This window comes from Mauremys mutica, chromosome 16 (genome assembly GCF_020497125.1).
Source record: "Mauremys mutica isolate MM-2020 ecotype Southern chromosome 16, ASM2049712v1, whole genome shotgun sequence".
NCBI classification, from domain to species: domain Eukaryota; kingdom Metazoa; phylum Chordata; order Testudines; family Geoemydidae; genus Mauremys; species Mauremys mutica.
The window spans coordinates 12,187,808-12,205,740 of record NC_059087.1 but is presented as its reverse complement, the minus strand read 5'-3'; the positions used below and the strand labels follow the sequence as shown (position 1 = coordinate 12,205,740).

The 17,933-nt window shown below is 40.0% G+C and overlaps 1 protein-coding gene across 3 annotated transcripts in view; it reads left to right on the top strand.

Annotated features, from left to right (window-relative positions):
* The window catches only part of RIMBP2 (RIMS binding protein 2), a 338,869-nt gene that overhangs the window by 157,138 nt on the left and 163,798 nt on the right, over nucleotides 1–17,933 (top strand). The window contains exon 1 of one of the 3 annotated variants that reach the window (XM_044989709.1): nucleotides 6,257–6,392. The exons of the other annotated variants lie outside the window; for them this stretch is intronic. The gene's annotated coding sequence lies outside the window, so the exon portion shown is untranslated. Of the gene's footprint in view, nucleotides 1–6,256; nucleotides 6,393–17,933 lie in introns of those variants that run through there. 3 annotated transcript variants of the gene reach the window in all.

The following is a 17,933-nucleotide window of genomic DNA, read 5'->3' as shown; positions in this document are numbered from 1 at the left end:
TATTCAGATATTCCTTTTCCTCTAATCTAACACCTACAGTAACCCCAGCACATTTCAAATATTTACATTTGCTTTGCCAGGGCCATGCATCTTCTGTTTTAAAATGTATATTCACCCAGAAACCTTAGATCACAGAGAAGCGGCGTTCATGCGCACACAGATATCATTTACAGTGAGGCCCTAAGAAATCACTCTCATAAAAGTACATTCTTGTCAAAACATTTATGTCAAAGATGGAAGCTGGTTCAGTGCTGCAGGGCTGGAAATACTTTAAACTCTGGAGCCGTACATTCTGCATTAGGAAATTTAGGAGACATATTCATACTGTACGTGTAAATGTGCTTATTAGGCTGACAGACATTTTGATTGCCACTGGAGCAGTGCGATCTGCCAGACCTCTAATTTGTAGCAAAAGGGGAAAAAAGATTTATTTTTTCTCATTCAGGTGTCAGCCTTCATTAGGGACTAGATGGGGAAAGCAGCCAAGGAGATAAAGTTCACTTTGAGGTATGCTAGAAAATGCACAATCATCTGAGCCTTTTATTCAATTTTTAGGAATCACCCTTCATTTTGCTTTCCTGCCATATGGCAGTATCAGATAATTCAGTGGTACTTAGTACAATTTAACTCCGGTGTTGGTGTAATGAGAGATTTCATCTAAGATCTGCAATGTTTAAGTGATTTACCGTAAAGCAAGGATAGGGAAGGCTAATTTGCTAGGTATATCTCTCATTTGCATAGAGACACAAATCCATGAATTAAACTTGTAATTGATTTTAAAAGGCTACATTGATTGGCCTCTAGAGACAAAAGGCATTGAGAATGGTTTGAGTTTGATGGCATATTATCATATTGTATAGAGCCTCCTCTCAATGTGCTCTTGTCCAGGAAGGTAGGTACATTTCATATGCACTGTTATTTAAAATAGAGTATACCTCATATGGTCATGGTTCAGTTATGATCTTTGAACTGTGTAACCAAAATCCCAAATTAGAAGAAGCTACAAATAGAAGCAGCAGCAGCTTGAAATGATGTGAAACTGCCACCTCAGTGTCTAGATGGAGTATTTGTTAAGTTAATAATTTACAGTAATACACAGTGACTGTAATCTGGGCCCCAACTCTGAGTTCAGTTAGGTCAAGATACCAGGTGCATGTGTCGTAGAGATAAACTGAAGACTCTAGTAAGTGGAATTCCTCATAATGTGGGGTAATGCATAGCCATTCAAATGTAGTGTGTGTGTGTGTGTGTGTGTGTGTATATATACATAATTATTTAGAATAATATCAGGGAAACACAGAAGGAAAAAATTATATAATATTTGAAAAAAATGGTGAAAATCACATTTCCCCCTATAATAACCATAATTTGTCATCCATTGTCTAGTAAACAGATTTTGTAATGGCAGTAATCTTAATCAATTGTTTGTATTATGGTAGAGTCCAAAATGTGCTAGGTGTTGTCCACACATTAAAAAAGACTCAGTCCCTGCCTCGAATTGTCTGTAAGATAAATAAATACCAGAAGCCCAAGAATTACTCATGAATATTTGCTCAAATTTGAAAGTAGATTTTTATTTGATCATATTTGCCACCCTTTCAGGTTTATGTTCCATCAATAGTCAAGTGCTCAAACCTAATTGGAGCAAAAAACTTGTAAAATGTTTGAATATTCATAAAAATGGAGTTTCAAATGATGCTGTGTTGTCAGTTCACACTATGTTAGTTAGCTACGTAGGTCATCCAGTCAAGGAACAAAACCACTATCACACGGTTTATGTAATTACCCTATGCAGAACAAATTATGAATGTTTCATATGAATATACAACTTGAAGTCTGCACTTTGCATAAGACACATGATACTGTTTTTGTTCTCTGATCAAGTGACTTATGCAACAAACCAACAGAGAGTGGATTTCAGTTTGCAAAAATTTTAATTTGGATATTCACCAGCAGTCTACACTCCCGGATTTATTCACTGGAAAAAGTGTACAAATAATTTCAAACAAATAGACTTGACAATTCTGTAGTCTGCTCATGAAAAATTCAGAAACAGAAAAGTGAAATGTATTAAATAAACTATTTATCACAAACTAGTTACTCATCTGCACTGCTATCCAATCATATGGTGTTACTAATATACAGTATCTAGGCCCAGGGGCCTCAACCAAAGCTCAGTGATGTCACAGAGAGTCTATTCAATGACTATTGAATGGGAGTTTGATCAGGGTCTTGATGTGGTACTGTAAATTGCTTCCAAGAAACCCTGTTTTTGTGCATTATTCAAACAGGCATGTTTAAAGGGAGACATCATATAATTGCAGCCTATTATGCAACTTTGGCCTTTAGCAGATGTCTCTAATACCAGGTTTACCATTATATCTCATTGTGCTGAATCAATTGCACTGGTATTTGACAGTTTTGGTTTACTCTCTCTCTCTCTCTCTCTCTCTCTCTCTCTCTCTCTCTCTTTTTTCCTCCTTTTTCATCATCTGTTCCCTGAGTGATAGCAACTTAATTGGAAATTATTTAATAATAATAGGAGTGTGTGCATGTGCGGTAGGTTTGTCTTCTTGGAGGCTTCATCACATGACATAATCTTTAATTAAAGTTTAATCTTTAATTCCTGGAGACTGCAGGATAATCCTGGAGGGTTGGCAACCTTTAGGTGAGGAGGCATTCACAGTCTTGCTATAATTAGCTGCTACATCCATTTCCCGGAATAACTTTTCTACACTGGCATTTCTCAGTTCAATAATTGCATATATATCTATATCTATAAACTAACAATCATATAAATATGAGAGACTGCACATTGTTTACAGGAGACATACTATATATTTACTTTTGTGTGTATATAAAATGTATTAAATATTCTTGCTAAAAAGTTAAATCATTCAATTATATTGTTAATGTAAGTGGAACTATTGGGCCAGATCCTCAATCTGAGGTAAATGGTGTAACTCATTAACTTCATTGGGCCCACAGTAATTTGTCAGCTGAAGTTTTGGCTCACTGTATCCAGAGTCAGCTCACTCTCTCTCCCTCCGTGCCCAATAGTCTTGTTTTTACTTTATCTCTGTTCCTGAACCCATTTTTGGCATGTACTGAAGAAATAGGAGTTTGCATTAATGTTACCTTATTTTCCGGTAGTTACTGGTTTCCTTTGCTGTTGTCATTTCTTGGATAAAATAAACAAGGCTGTTGAATGTTTTGTATGGGCAGGGGACATTGGCTAATTCTGACCAAAAGGAGAGTATAGGGATAACAATCCATCATCCTTTGCCATTTGATAGCCTGATGTTGTAACATTTTAAATGCATCTCTCACAATTACTACAGTTTGTCAAGATGGGGAAGGCGGTTGGCTAGTGTTAATAACCAAACGGACTAAATCCAGTGCAGCAGATCAGTTGAAAGGGGTGATGTTGCGTGAGCTGATTTCAGCTGATCTTTGTAGTACTTGTAAATAGTCATGTACAGAAAAGAAATTATGTTGTTTCTGTATATTCTTTGCTGTGTTCAGGGGTCTGTTGGTTTTTCTCAGAATTAGGTTCAAAGATATCCGAATCATTAGCCCTCATTTGCACATAAGCCTCTAGATCAGATAACTTTGAGGAAGCTCAGATCTCGGTTCAACCATGAGCCTTCCTACTATTTTGATAATTGATCAAACAAAAATCCAAGATTTCAACCCTCCCAGACTTGAGGGAAGCTAAAATGTAGGCCTCAAATTCGTAGCTGACTTGACAATTTATGTTGCAATACCAAAGAAATTAAATGCTAAATAATTTGTAAAGACCCCTAAAGTGAAATAGAATTAATATCAGAATTAATTATTTTCTTTCTGATCTTTAATTCAGCATGAGAAACTTTCAAAGCTTCATTCTGGTAAAAGATAGTAGTAGCTTCCAGTAACAGCCATTCTGTACCTATTCTGGGGTGACTAGATGAGAGACGTGAAATATCGGGACGTGCGGGGACGGGGAGGGGGGGATGCAACAACAAAAAAAAAACAGCCCAAGAGCTGGCGGCAGAGGAAAAAACAAAAAACCCAAGAGATGCTGGAGCATAGGAAAAATTGGAGGGGGGTTAGCACTCACCGGCAGCTCCACGCCCACGCCCCCACCGCATCAGCTCACCTCCACCTCCCCTGAGCTGGCTGATGCGTCCTGCTTCTCCCCCCTCCCTCCAGTGCTTGCACCACCCTACAGCTGATTAGCGCAAGCCTGGGAGGGAGCGGGGAGGAGGAGGAATGCAGCTTGCTTGGGGAAGAGGCAGGGCCAGGGCGGGGATTTGGGGAGGGATCCAATAGGGCAGTGAGGGGGCGGGGCCAAGGTGGGGATTTGGGGAGGGATCCAATGGGGGAGAGAGGGAGGGGCGGAGTCGAGGCGGGGCCGGGGTGGAGTTGGGGGGGCACAAGCCCCCCTCCACTTGTGCACCGGAGGGCAAAAATCGGGACAATTCACGTCCCGACCGATGTTCGGTCAGGATGCGGGACAAACAAGTAAATATTGGGACAGTCCAAATAAAATCAGGATGTCTGGTCACCCTAACCTATTCCCACCAAGTTCTAGGATTTCTTCTTGCTATATGTTCCGGTCTATGCATCCGATGAAGTGGGCTGTAGCCCACGAAAACTTATGCTCAAATAAATTTTTTAATCTCTAAAGTGCCACAAGTACTCCTGTTCTTTTTGTGGATACAGACTAACACGGCTGCTACTCTGAAACCTGACCAAAATGTGTTTATGTTCATGGCAGTTCGGGTAGGAGTCCGAGCGCTTTTTTTGTTTGTTTCGGCAGTTCGGATGGGAGTCTGAGCGCTTTTCTTTGCTTGGGGCAGCAAAAATGGTAGAGTTGGCCCTGCGGCACCGCAGGGGGTGCATGCTCAAAAATTTTTACTGATGGGGTGCGTGATCAAAAAAGTTTGGAGACCACTGCCCTAAAACATCCCATCATGCAAGTTACTTTGTTAATTAATAATTATATTCATCCTCCCCAAATCTGTTGAATTATTAAAATCTCAAATTCAATGTTTTTCACATCGCATTCAGTGCCAAGAAGTAATTTTAATTTTCTTTGTTATGTCTTATGGCTTTGGATATATTTTCCCACAAACTCTATATACATTTGTAACATTCTATTAATCCAGTTTGTAAAAAAATTTCATCTTTCTATTTCTCATGGCTCATTTCCCAAAGTCTTTTAATGTCACAAAGCAAATCTTCTAATTCAGAGCCCGGTCATCTTCTCATTGAGGTCAATGAAAAAGCTCCAGTTGATTTCACTGAGAACAGGATTAGATCCTTAAGCGCCAAGAAAATTTGAGTTTAAAACAATGTGGGGGAGAAAGTAAGGCTAACGTAGAGTCATAGGGCTAGAGGGACCTCGAGAGGTCATCTAGTCTGTTCCCCTGCGTGGTGGGTTCTCCATCACTCCCATTCTTTAACGTAAGGCTATTTTTTAAAAATATATTCTCTAGCACAAACAGAAGTTATGGCTTGGTGCAGAAATTATTGGGTGAGATTCTTTTCTGTGGGTTGTGCAGGAGGTCAAACTAGACTAATTGTTTCTCACTTAGCCTTTTCAGGTTGGTGATTCCCCTTTTTCAAAGTTGAAAATTGGTTGAGAAACACTGTATTAAATAGTTATGATGGTCCCTCCTGGCCTTAACATTTATGAACCGCAATCACCGTTCTATGCGTTTACACCAAGGCCTGTGTCGTTTGTGTGTGTGCAGTAATCGGTATAACAGCACTAGTGCTGGCAAGGACAAATCATTATTATACCCCTCTTACAAGGGATAAACTTTGATTAGCTCAATTAATGCAACCCCCTGCATGTCCTCCTTTCCATTGAGGGGTCAGTACCAATGGAGCTACGCCAAATGCTGGATACCAGGGGCTAAATCAGGGCTTAGATTTCCCTTTCACCCACCCTCATGGTCCTTAGCAGTCAACTTTTAAAGAACGAACCAAAAATGTAACTATGTACTCGAGTTCCAGATCATTTGGGACTTCACTGGATGGCCTGCAGAGAAACAGGAAATTGTGTATGGCTTGATAGCCATCCTTGTGCAAATAAAGTTAATGGTGCTTTACAGAATTACCTTTTTTGATGATGGGCTTTTGCTTCATGTTGGCACAGTGACTAGGAAGTTGTGGGGGCACACTAAGGACCTCCTCTTGCACAACCCCCAAGGGAGTGATGTTCTGTTTCCAGGCACTCACTAGAAGGTCAGCACCAGCTTGTAAGGAAGATTAATTTTAATTGATCAGCATGCTTCAATACAGCACGGGTGAGCAGAATGAAACTCTCACTCTTTTTTGTTGCCTGTATCAGTGAGGAGGGCAGGTGGATGCAACTGCATGTACGTGGCACTGCTTTCTGAGTAAGTTGGAGTAAAATGCATGTTATTGTTACTGCATGCGTTTCAGTGAATGAAATAATTAGCAATTTAAGATTGAGGGGGAAATGCACCTAATTAGTCTTGTTGAAGCGAATTTGCGATTGATTGAAGCAACCAAGTAACATGTTTGTTAGTGATCTGGAAACTAATTGGGAATATAAGGGAAACTGTAAAGAGACAATTCTGATTGCAACTTCATAATACATTTGTAACTGGTGATTCCTTAACCTGTTGATAGGAAACAGGGATGATAGGAAACAGGGATCTGTTGGGATTAGTGTCTGGGGGTTGGCGGAGGGGAAAAAAATCCGTGGATTCTGAACAAACTGTTCCAGTGCTACACAGTTCTTAAATAATTAGTTCCCTGCATGGCCTCAAATGTGCAGGATTGGGGCCATAATGATTTACTTTTCATTTGGTTTTGTGTTAAGCAGACTATATGCAAAGGATTGCTTTACGGCCTTCATGATAATATAGATAGATATATAAAATAATTTTCCACAAGTAACAGGGATATCCTGAATACCTTGTTCAGATATCTGTTGCCTTTTCTGTGAGATCAAATTAAAGGTTTTTCTGGGTTATGCTGCCCCCAAATGCATGGAAAGTTGTCTTCACAGAGCACAGAGGGCTTGGAACGGATTTCAGACAGTAGAATTAAAGATGAAAGAAGTCTTCAAAATTTTGTTATTGCCAGGCTCCCACACTTCCATGGATTGAAATATTGTTTACAGAAGTCAGGGCTCTTGGTTTGAATTTCTGGCTGTGCCAATGCCATTAATTTGATTCACATCAGGCAAATGTTTTAAGTCCAAATTTCTGAAAGTCTTCATTGCTTCTGAGCCCCTCTGTTTTCAGAGGAGTGACTTGAGACACCCAAAAATGCCTGTTTTTTGGAAATTCCGTAACAGCTGTGTTCTTCAGTTATAGGTATCATATATACCTCACAGGTTTATCCTAGGGCCCATTGAGATCCTCATCTGAAAAGTGCTACATAATAACAAAACAATTTCACACTTTTATATGCCCTAGTCTTGCTTCACATGCCACTGACAGTGCTTTGTGTATAGGATGTGTATGTCTGTATGAGTGATATATACACATGGCACATATGTGGAGGTGCTAGCTATATGATAAATTGCATTTAGTAGCTCCCCCTTCAACTAATCCTTCCAACAAAGGGTTACTCCTGACATTCCACGCCCATGAGCAGCTTCGAAGAGACACCATAAAAACAATTACAAAGCCAACAGCAAGATAAATATTTTCTTCTTTTTCCCAAGTGTGGAATTCTCCCCTGCTCCCCGCTCCAAAAATTGCCTAGTAATTACTTCTTATCTAGGGAGGTCCCCAGCTATCGAACCTGTAAAATTGCCTCATTGTTTCCTTGTACTCTCTGTCTGTTAGTCTGCGTACACCGCTTGTCTCATGTCTTACATCAATTCTTTAGGGCTGGGACCATCTTTTTGTTCTGTTTGTACAGTGCTTAACGCAAAAGGATCCTGGTCCATCAGTGGGGCTCCTAGGCGCTACCACAATACAAAATAATAAAATCATGACATTTTGTTTGGAAAGGCTATTATAGGTCATGTTTATGGTTTCTAATATTTGTTAGTTATAATTTTTCTCCTTCTCTGATGCCTGTGCAGTTGGGCTCAGGATAACTCAAGTTAGATAAATGGAAGGATACAAAAAACATGCTAATATAATGTTTAAAAACCTTCTAAAACATCAATAAGAGTCTTTTGTAAAATATATCACATCATTGCATATGCTGTATGTGCCATATAAAGTCGTTATTGGCACTTCTGGGAGATAACTGCATCATTCACTCACGGCTTTGCCATGAGTAATGTGTTCCTTCCAAACTCATACTGATAAACTCTTTTTTTTTTTAACCACATTACTCCAGTTTTCCTTATATCAGGCCATATGTAGTAAGCATGGGTATAGCTGTACGTTTCACACTGCAAACATGCAAACTCACAATCAAGCAATTGTGTGTGGTTAAAATGATTTGCATTTCGCTAAATGGATGATGAAAGAAATTAAACAAACTTCTGGGACTTATTTTTATTGTTTAAATAACTGAATATATTAGAAATTCCTTACATATTTTCATATTCTAAAGTTATGTTTTTAATATTTACAATGTTTTTAAAACTTTAATAAAATATTAGCCATGGTGATTTCTCCTCATTTAGAGCTATGTAAGTAAAGGGCAAGCTGCATGATTTAACTTCTTGCATGCACTAACTGGCGAGGGGATAGAGGGGCTGTGTTCGTATTGGTAGCAATAAATTAATATTTAGTGTTTTAGGAGAGCAGTTATCTCTAGCTAATCTTAATTAAAGAAGGTCTGACGGAGAAAAATATACAGATGGTTTGCAAAAGACATCTCATAAATATAGTGCTCCATCACATTTTAGTGTGGTTAATTGTCAGCTTAATTTCAAATTCACATGGTATTTTGTTTTAAAGACTGATGAAACATTTGTTGGAAAATCAGATTCAGAAGTTCTACATTTTACCTGTTTTGAAAATTGAAATTCTTTGGTGCTAGCTGAGTTATTTAGAACTTCACTCCCTGCATGTGAAACACTGAAAATTATTCAGCATCTATCTAATCTATATCTTTTTTTCCTTTTCTGTCTAAAGTGAAAAGTCATCTGCTTTTGAAAGGTCGGTTGCAATATATTTGTGGTGTGAACTTAATGTAGAGGTTTGAATCATTATGCAGTGTTTCAATGTCAACCTCTGTCCAGTATAATACCCACAAGGGATAATTCACTAATTACTGATGTGACACTGAAGTTCACACTTCTTTCTAACATTTACTGTTCTAAAAATATAATTTAAATCAAAAAGTCAAAAACCATTTAGCTTGTAAGCTGTACTCGACATTACATATGAATTCATTTTATTTCATCCTGCCTTTATAAGTGTCACAGGACTGAATTTTTCACCTGCTGGGCCATGTAGTTACCATGACAACTGCTGATTTTCCTGTGTGCTATTCTGTCCTCCTTGTGCATTACAATAAGGCAAGCTTGTTGAGAAATATTTATGGAACCTGATTTGCGTAGTTTCATTTTAATTAGTCGTAAAATAGAATAAGGAGTAGATGTACTTGAAATTGACTATTTAATCAAGGTTGATAGGAGCTGGTTACAATGTAGTCCTATATGACAATATCCATAACTGGTCTGTAGGTAGAATATTAGTGTGCATTGTCATGAGAAGACCTTGTAAACTATTCTGTTGAGAGAACTCCAATGTCGCACTGGAATCGGCCAATCTTCTGTCTATCCTGTTGGTAGGAGAGAAGAATCCTTAATGCTACAGTAGGTAATTTTATAGTCACTTTCATTTTCACACTTATCCGTATCAATCTTTAGGTGGTCATCAGAATAATTTGTTCTGAGTATGCTGGATTGACATACTTTGTCTGCCTTCCTTATAGTGCAATAAAGACAAGTGAAGAAGGATGATTGTGAATTCCTCCTTAATTAATTGTCAAAGCTCTAAGTGGAAATTCAGGTGTATACTGCAGGGATAACAATACAGTCAATCCAATTTTCAAACACTCCTTGATTATAAGATGCCCAAATGATACTTTCGGGCAATCACATTGGCACCTGGATTTGAAAAACCTAAAAGGGGATTATGGTTCTAGAAGCACAGGACTTGAACTCAGAAGTTCAGGCTTCCGGTTTTGGGTCTGTTTCTGACTCAGTCACTTGGAGAAAGCATTTCTATTACTTCTAGTTTTAGTTTAACTCTCATAGAAATTCAGCATGCATATTCTTAGCCAGGGAGTGAATTTTGATGTGAAAAATGACCAGAGCTATATTAATTATTTTTTGAAGCTCTAATTCTTTGATAGATAGTGGTGACGGGGGGAGCTTTCCAGATATTTTCTTGACAACCTCAAACTAACAAATAATGTTGTAACAGCAAATAAAATTGAGATAATTGGTCAAGATTTTCAAAGGTGATTTTGATTGCCCAGCTTGAGAAATGTTGAAGGTGCCTAATTTTCAGAGGGTCAGTTGCTCATAAACCAGGCTCCTTTAAGATGTCTCAACACCCCAAAACTGAGGCCCCTAAACTCACAAGTCACTATTGAAAATCTTGGCTTTTTTTTTTACAGTGACTTAAATGCCTATTTAATAATACCAGAAGCAGAATTTAAATGCCTGGCTAAATCAGGGGGCCAGTGCAGCTTGCTGATATTGAGGATTTGTGATAGTCATTTGTCAATATCTTCTACATTCACAGATGTCAAGTTGAATTGAATGGTACTCAGCCCACTGCGGGGCCAGGCCCTTAGATGTTAAATATACTGTGCAATTAATTTGCTTTGTTAATTATGTTCTTTTGTCCAAATACTCTTGCTGCCTACTGATGTGGAATCCTATCACTTAAAGTGCATAACGGAAATTTCTGCTTTATCAGGTTTGATCCTTTAATTGCTTTAGTAAAATTCTTGATATCAAGCAAAAACCACTACTCTGGTTTAGTCGTTTCTTAAAATCAATATTTCAAAATGAACAGCAACGGAATTTTTCATACAACATGGATTGTTAACAGTCATCAGAGCAATCTCAGTAAAGCAGTCCCTTGTGATCATGATTCTGATGATAATGAAGCATCTGTGTGTACTTGAAGTTTTCTAGATTTCTCTTCATTCATGTTTTAATGGATTGCTGCGTCTTCCATTTCTCTTCATTTCTTTTTAATGGTGCAACTTTAAGGTGCAACTTTAAGCCCTCTGAAATATATGTAGTGTGTCACATTGATTTATGTATTTTGTTTACATTTGAATTTGCTTCCAAAGTTCAGCATATTTTGGATCTGTGTAATGTTTTAAAATCTTTAAACCATTTTGCAAGACACAATAGACAAATGCCTGAGATGTTCAGCAAGGTAGTATATATTCAGGTTTTGCCTTTATAGTGTCTACTATAGATTAGCATTCTCAAATGCCTTAAGCCCCAGCTGGTTTTCCCATCATTTTGGGAATGCCTCAACCTGTGTTGTGTGTAGCGTAGGGAAGGCAAAGCTTTTGAAAACTTATGTGCAGTATTACAACTTTCTCTAATTTTTGGCATCTCCTCGCTTTATGTTTAAATATTTGATCTTAACATTACAATAATATAGTTGTTTGCATTTAATTCCCCCCTCCACACACACACACTCCCACCTGGGGAAAAAAAGGTGCATTTGGGGTTTTCAAAAGCAGATAGCACTGCCCCAACTCTGCTCCCGTTGAAATCAATGGTAAAATGCCTATTGACTAATAAGATTCAGCATTTACATTGTCCCAGCTAGGCTTTACTATTATTATGATGATTTTATTTTATTAACACCCTAGAGGCTAGGAGCCCTGGTCTCCAGGCATGGACCTGCACCCCATTGTACTAAATGCTGCACAAACACCGAACAAGAAAATGGTCCTTGCCCCAGAGAACTTTATAAATTCACACTTCTCCTGCCCATCTTGTTCGACTGCGGACATTTTTTTGAAAGCTTGGATTAAAAGGGCAGTGGCACATCTGAAAAAGCAACCAGTAAGATCAGCAGTGAAAGGATCCAATGAGCTCCACAATTAATAATAAATTTTGCTTCCCAGCATCCCTGGAAGGTAGGGTGAAATGTCACCATACTCTTTACAGCTGGGGGAATTAGGGCATGGTAAGGCTAAGTGACATGCTTCTGGTTACAAAGGAAGAGCCATGAAAAGAGCCCACATCTTCTTGTCTCTCATTCATCTGCCTTAACTTCAACACAATCCTTCCTCTCCCCACGTCTAATACAATTCATGACCATCATTTTGTGACCTTAACTTCCTCAAAATCATTCTATTTTTGTACATTTGAATGTATATGTATCTACATATATAACATTACTCTTGAATGGTCTAATTTGGACATTAGAGAATTGCGTAAAATGAACAAGGGAAAAAAGAGCACGGTAGATTTTTACAGAATCCAGTTATATAAGAGATGAATGTTGTCTAGGAAATAATGGTCGGCAAACAAAAACTGACAGACTTCAGTTACGTTTTCTGCTTTTGTACTTAGACTCCACCTTGCTAGATCAATTATTTCCTGAACACTGAGCAAGTCAATTTTGCATACACAAAATAAATTAGTGCCGGCTGTACCCCTGGCACTAGATGTTTGTATTTCTAACATTTGTTTAACAAGAGTTAATATTTGGTATGCTGGGACAAAGTTATAGTTGCATTTTAGACATTTCTTTCTGACAGGTTAATGTTTAAATTAAGCTAACAAACAGTCCTTGGAAGGAAAGACTTTATTTTTGTGAAAGTATATCCAATAAGAGTAGTAGCTACCTATGTTCCCATCCCTCAGTACCTTATATTCCAGTAGCTAGGCCATTGGGTGTAAGAACTGGCTGGCTTTCTGCCTCTGCAGCTCACATGCTGGGTAATGTTGGATGCCACGCTTCACCCCTTTGTAAAATGCATATGATACTTATCTTCTTTTGTAAAGCACTCTGAGCCTTATGGATGAAAAGTGCTTTATAAGAGCCAACATTGCCTCCTCCTAGGGTGACCAGATGTCCTGATTTTATAGGGACAGTCCCGTTATTCGGACTATTTTAATTCAAATATTTAAACTCATGCCACACTAGCAAATGTTTTCATGTTTACTTTGCCTTTTAAATATTTAAAAACCTTTAACAAACACTGGGCAATATGTATTGGTGTAAACCAATTGACTTCAGTGGAGTGATGCTGATTTACATCAGCTGAGGATCTGGCTTATAAAGCCTCACAACATCCATTGTTAAATGTGTTTTTCAGAAAGAATAAATGACTTACTCAACATCACATGGCTAGTCGTGGAATAAGGAATAGCACCAGAAGTCCTGAGTCCCAGTACCCTGCTCTAAGTGCTGAATAGCTTTGCCTCTCATATGTGAAGATTTACTGCTTACAATTTCAGATAATGTAGATATAAGCTTATATTATCTAGGCTTGAGCGTATGGCAGAAAATATTTAAATTCACTGAATACAGCTTTTAATTGGTTGGCTGTGGATCTGGAGAGGGGCAGGTGGCAGAAATACTGTTTTATGAAACATGATCCAGGGCGGTTTTTTTGTTATTTCTCTGTAACACTTGGAAAAGCAAACATGTATTTCAGACCAAAATGAGAAAAAATTCCGCACAGAGCTCAAGCAGTCAGGTGCCACCTGTGGGTCTACAACTGACCCGGAGAAACCCATATTTATCACAATTCACTGAACACTTAGGGCCATCTTGAGTTGCAATTTACTAAATCACAGCATTTATATCCAAATCTGAAATCATTCAGAGTTTGTGAGGGTGTCCAAACTAGGATTTTGGCTCAGCCTTATCCATAACTGCAACTAAGATTACGTGTTATATAGAAAGTTTATGTCAAGATTTATATTTAATGCACTTAGGGTGACCAGACGGCAAGTGTGAAAAATTGGGACAGGGGGTGGGGGGTAATAGGAGCCTATATAAGAAAAAGCCCCAAAAATCGGTACTGTCCCTATAAAATCGGGACATCTGGTCACCCTAAATGCATTTTACTAGATTAAAGAACTTTACATGCTATTGAGCTTTGAATCAAACTCTAGTAGTGCCAGTGCTCCCGCTGGAAGTGGATTTGCCAGACTCTCACATCTCACCATGGCTGGTTGGAGAAAAGGTGTGTGGGTGGAGGAAGGGAAGATACAAATGTTTTTGTTTCACTTCATGTTCTTGTATCATCAGTCCACCCTCCCAGCCCCGCGGCCCGTTCAGGAACTTGGCTCTGCTTATTGTGGATGGTTTAACTAACACGTGCCCATTAGCTCTTATCCCATCCATCAACCCCCCCCCCCCCATGACAGGGAGGGTCCCAGAATCTGAGCTCCACCCTGAGCCCAGACATCTATATTGCAGTTTTATAGCCCCGCTGCCTGGCCCCCGCAAGTCCAAGTCGATGGGCACGAATCAGCTGTGCGTGTTTTACTGCAATGTAGACATACCGTTAGGCTCTCACATCACTTGAAAATAGGATTTAGGTTCCTAAGTCAGTTGGCCACTTCTGAAAATTTTACCCAGACTTTTTCAGAGTATCACATGCATATCCTGTTTTCAGGGTGAGGCTTAAGGCAAAGGAGTGTTTGCACTGTAGTTTTTTTGTTTTGTTTTTCTGCACATTGTCCTTTGAAACACACGTTCTCATTGCTTCTGTGAAATAAGGTTCAGAATGTATTACTTTGTTCTATATGAGTTTTTAGTGAAAATGTGGATCCTTCTATTTGCCGTTTTGATGGGCTACTGGAGCTCTGGAACCATGTAAACCAGGGGAGACCCCTCCTCATTCTGAACAGAATTGCACATTGCTACAGAACACTTAATAATAATAATAATTAATCAAGTGTTATGCCTGCTGGAGCCTTGCTTATTAACAAAAAGATACCTCCAAAACAAATGAAAACCTAGTTTAAACACCTGCCTCCTTCACCCCATGATTGCGTTGTCCCACCCTATGGCTTTTCCCCAGGCTTTGTTACCCCCCAGATTCCTTTCCACAGGACATCTCTGACCTAGCTCACATTTTTCTTTCTCTCTCCCTCCTTCTCATCCTTCCTCTCCAGAAATCTGCTCTCGTCTCCCTTATATTGCTGTGGAGCAGTGAACTAGCTTTACAATCAAGTCAGGCAAACCCATTTAACTCTTTCCCAGTGGATTCAACATCTGCTATGAGGGTAGGAGTGAAACAAGCAACCGCTGCCAGTCTGTTACAGGCACCTCATTGAATTGCTTCTCCCCTATAAGGAGCAAGGGCATAACAATTTGTTTACTTATTCATTTCCACCTTGGTGCTGGATAATTCAAGAGGCTTTGCTCTTACTCCCACCGTGTAAATTAGGAGTAACTCCACTGAATGCAGTGGAATTACACCAGTGTGAGTGAGAACAGAATTAGGCCTTCTATCTCTCCAGTACAATGAATCATTTATTTAGGTCAGACATAAAGATAATGGAAAGGAAAAAACCCTCAAAGAATATTGCTTTCCCTCAGCCCACAAATTAAATCAATTAACATTCTAATACCACCCAAGGGAAAACACCATTGGCATATCATGGTTAGCAGTGATTTAGTTGCAGCAACGGGAGTGGAAATTTATTCCTACTTTATGCGTGGCTCTGTGTACGTTATCAGCAGTAAGCTGATACCCTGGTGACGCAGTGGCATTTAGATGTGCTTTTATTTTAGCAGGAGGCCCAATGGGCAGTTTAGTACTTGACGTAGGTGCTGAAACAGTCAGGTGTGTTGCTCTCATTGCAACCTTGCACCTGATCATTGCAGAAATGTCAATATTATTCGGTTGATTGGTTTTTGCAGTGTATTGCAGGGATTCTCTTTTTCTTTCCTTTTGTTAGAGAATAAATAATAAGGGCCCATTCACAAGCTCCAAGCGCTCTGACAATTATTTACGAATACAAACACTCCAAAATGCAAATTCTAATGGCCAGCACATGAGTCTGCATTCAGTTACCCAGGGTTTTCAGAACCCTAAGCAGTGGTAACTTTAGTGTTTCTCTCCAGGTGGTGTCAGGAATAAATGAATAGGGGCACAGCTCATCTGTCTGATAAATGATTGATACAAGCAAGAGTGCTTTCACCTCAAACTACTTTTTATTAGATCACGCGCACACACACACAGTCATAGTAGGTTTAGAGCATCTCAAAATGTTTATATTAACCTAAAATTAAGAGATGGTTTTGAGGAATCAGCAGCTAGGCTTTGCGGGGGGAAGGGGCTCCTTCTATCTGACTTCTGGAGACAGTAGAATGCCAGATCCTTACCCAGAGAAAACATCCTATGACTGCTCCGAAGCAAATTATTTTGCCTAATTTTTTAGAGCTAACTTCAAACAAAACACATAATTGACTCTTAGTGGGTCACCATAATAATCCCTAATGGGTCACCAATTCTCCTAATTTCAACAAGATTACTTATTTTCTCTTATCAAAACATTTCTAGTCATAATAAAAATAAAAGTTACATATCAAAGGTGTCAGAGGTACTTAAAACCAAGGTCAGCTGTCCAAACATTCCTTCCATTCTCACAATACATTCACTTTTTATCCCATTCTCCCATTTTGATAACAAAATGGCAAACATGCAGTTCCATGGCCTGGCCTCTCTTTTTCCTAAAACTATTTCTAGCTATGTGATGTTTTAGTCGGCAGTGGCGGAACACAGAAGGTGACTAGCTGCAGCACTGGGAAGTTCTCAGGTAACATGCAGGAATGCCAAATTTTCCATCCCCCTGAGTTTTCTTCCAAGGCTGTGTGAAACAAATGGGCCCTGCAAGTCACTGCTCTGTGACTTCTTATCCTCTTATGCCCTTGATATCACCACCTCATTTCTGGTATTCAGGATATTTATAGAGTGCTGACCTTTTAAAAGTCTTCCTGTCCTGCAAGGAGAGGGAGTCATTCACTGAACTCACTCCTACGGTTACCAACTTTCTAGTCGCACAAAACCGAACACCCTAGCCCCGCCCCTTCCCCAAGGCCCTGTCTTGCCCCTTCCCCGAGGCCCTGCCCCCCGCTCACTACATTCCCCCTCCCTCTGTGGCTCACTCTCCCCCACTCTCACTCACTTTCACTGGGCTGGGGCAGGGAGTTGGGGTGCGGGAAGGGGTGAGGGCTCTGGCTGGGGGTGTGGGCTCTGGGGTGGGGCTGGGGATGAAGGGTTTCGGGTACAGAAGGGGGCGCCAGACTGGTGTGAATGTCCGAGGGATTCAGAGGGTGGGAGGGGGCTGCGGGTTGAGGCACGGGGTTGGGATGTGGGAGGGGGTGAGGGCTCTGGGCTAGGGGTGCTGGCTCTTGAGTGGGGTTGGAGATGAGGGGTTTGGGGTGCAGGAGAGGGTTCCAGGCTGGGAGGAGGGGCTGACGGATTTGAAGTGTGGGAGGGGGCTGTGAGTTGAGGCAGGCAGGGTGCAGGAGAGGGTGAGGGCTCTGTGATGGGGCAGCGCATGGAGCACCGTGCACCGCCTCCCCCTTCCCCCCCACCTAGGAGCCGGACCTGCTGGCTGCTTCCAGGGCACAGTGCGGTGACAGCCAGGACAGGTAGGGACTAACCTGCCTTAGTGTTGCAGCACCGCTGGCCAGACTTTTAACAGCCTGGTCATCAGTGCTGACCAGAGCTGCCAGGGTCCCTTTTCGACCAGGTGTTTTGGTCGAAAACCAGACACCTGGTAATTCTACTCACTCTGCAGGACAGGAATGACTGTGTACTACAGCCAGAATGTTAAAAGGTCAAGACTGTGTTTTACTGGACTGCTTTCTATTGTAGTTTAAAACTTTAGGACTTCCTTTTTATAGGCAGATTCCAAATGTATCTATGTTAGAAAAGGAAAAGATCTATTAGATCATCTAGTCCGTCTCCTTGCTAGTGCAGAATTCTTCTCTACTGTACAATGTAATTGTGTGTGTATGGAGTTTAAATGCACATAT